The following is a 2,568-nucleotide window of genomic DNA, read 5'->3' as shown; positions in this document are numbered from 1 at the left end:
TTTTGTAGATTTCGTGCTCTTCTTTGCGAATTCAAGCCAGAAAACAACGAAAATCGGCGAGAAATCGTCGATTTGCCTCGAAATATGCGGTTTTCTCTAAGAATTGTGATGATTTCGTGCAGAATTCTGCTGTTTTCTTGCAATTCAGTCGTTGAATCTTGGTAAAAAGTCATGATTTTGTAGATTGCGTGCTCTTCTTTGCGAATTCATGCCAGAAAACAACGAAAATCGGCGAGAAATCGTCGTTTTGCATCGAAATATGCGGTTTTCTGTAAGAATTTTGATGATTTCGTGCAGAATTCTGTTTTCTTGCAATTCAGCCGTTTAATCTTGGTAAAAAGTCATGATTTTGTAGATTTCGTGCTCTTCTTTGCAAATTCAAGCCAGAAAACAACGAAAATCGGCGAGAAATCGTCGTTTTGCATCGAAACATGCGGTTTTCTCTAAGAATTTTGATGATTTCGTGCAGAATTCTGCTGTTTTCTTGCAATTCAACCGTTGAATCTTGGTAAAAGTCATGATTTTGTAGATTTTGTGCTTTTCTTTGCGAATTCATGCCAGAAAACAACGAAAATCGGCGAGAAATCGTCGTTTTGCATCGAAATATGCAGTTTTCTGTAAGAATTTTGATGATTTCGTGCAGAATTCTGCTGTTTTCTTGCAATTCAGCCGTTGAATCTTGGTAAAAAGTAATGATTTAGTAGATTTCGTGCTCTTCTTTGCGAATTCAAGGCAGAAAACAACGAAAATCGGCGAGAAATCGTCGTTTTGCATCAAAATATGCGGTTTTCTGTGAGAATTTTGATGATTTCGTGCAGAATTCTGCTGTTTTCTTGCAATTCAGCCGTTGAATCTTGGTAAAAAGTCATGATTTTGTAGATTTTGTGCTCTTCTTTGCGAATTCATGCCTGAAAACAACGAAAATCGGCGAGAAATCGTCGTTTTGCATCGAAATATGCGGTTTTCTCTAAGAATTTTGACGATTTCGTGCAGAATTCTGCTGTTTTCTTGCAATTCAGCCGTTGAATCTTGGTAAAAAGTCATGATTTTGTAGATTTGGTGCTCTTCTTTGCGAATTCATGCCAGAAAACAACGAAAATCGGCGAGAAATCGTCGTTTTGCATCGAAATATGCGGTTTTCTGTAAGAATTTTGATGATTTCGTGCAGAACTCTGCTGTTTTCTTGCAGTTCAGCCGTTGAATCTTGGTAAAAAGTCATGATTTTGTAGATTTCGTGCTCTTCTTTGCGAATTCAAGCCAGAAAACAACGAAAATCGGCGTGAAATCGTCGTTTTGCATCGAAATATGCGGTTTTCTGTAAGAATTTTGATGATTTCGTGCAGAATTCTGCTGTTTTCTTGCAATTCAGCTGTTGAATCTTCGTAAAAAGTCATGATTTTGTAGATTTCGTGCTCTTCTTTGCGAATTCAAGATAGAAAACAACGAAAATCAGCGAGAAATCGTCGTTTTGCATCGAAATATGCGGTTTTCTCTAAGAATTTTGATGATTTCGTGCAGAATTCTGCTATTTTCTTGCAATTCAGCCGTTGAATCTTGGTAAAAAGTCATGATTTTGTAGATTTCGTGCTCTTCTTTGCGAATTCAAGCCAGAAAACAACGAAAATCGGCGAGAAATTGTCGTTTTGCATCGAAATATGCTGTTTTCTCTAAGAATTTTGACGATTTCGTGCAGAATTCTGCTGTTTTCTTGCAATTCAGTGTTGAATCTTGGTAAAAAGTCATGATTTTGTAGATTTCGTGCTCTTCTTTGCGAATTCAAGCCAGAAAACAACGAAAATCGGCGAGAAATCGTCGTTTTGCATCGAAATATGCGGTTTTCTGTAAGAATTTTGATGATTTCGTGCAGAATTCTGCTGTTTTCTTGCAATTCAGCCGTTGAATCTTGGTAAAAAGTCATGATTTTGTAGATTTAGTGCTCTTCTTGGCGAATTCAAGATAAAAAACAACGAAAATCGGCGAGAAATCGTTGTTTTGCCTCGAAATATGCGGTTTTCTCTAAGAATTTTGATAATTTCGTGCAGAATTCTGCTGTTTTCTTGCAATTCAGTCGCTGAATCTTGGTAAAAAGTCATGATTTTGTAGATTTCGTGCTCTTCTTTGCGAATTCAAGCCAGAAAACAACGAAAATCGGCGAGAAATCGTCGATTTGCCTCGAAATATGCGGTTTTCTCTAAGAATTGTGATGATTTCGTGCAGAATTCTGCTGTTTTCTTGCAATTCAGTCGTTGAATCTTGGTAAAAAGTCATGATTTTGTAGATTGCGTGCTCTTCTTTGCGAATTCATGCCAGAAAACAACGAAAATCGGCGAGAAATCGTTTTGCATCGAAATATGCGGTTTTCTGTAAGAATTTTGATGATTTCGTGCAGAATTCTGCTGTTTTCTTGCAATTCAGCCGTTGAATCTTGGTAAAAAGTCATGATTTTGTAGATTTCGTGCTCTTCTTTGCAAATTCAAGCCAGAAAACAACGAAAATCGGCGAGAAATCGTCGTTTTGCATCGAAATATGCGGTTTTCTCTAAGAATTTTGATGATTTCGTGCAGAATT

Source organism: Gnatocerus cornutus, unplaced genomic scaffold (genome assembly GCF_029298725.1).
Source record: "Gnatocerus cornutus isolate USDA-ARS CGAHR unplaced genomic scaffold, icGnaCorn1.1 ctg00000025.1, whole genome shotgun sequence".
NCBI lineage: Eukaryota > Metazoa > Arthropoda > Insecta > Coleoptera > Tenebrionidae > Gnatocerus > Gnatocerus cornutus.
Note: the sequence above shows the minus strand (reverse complement) of the source record.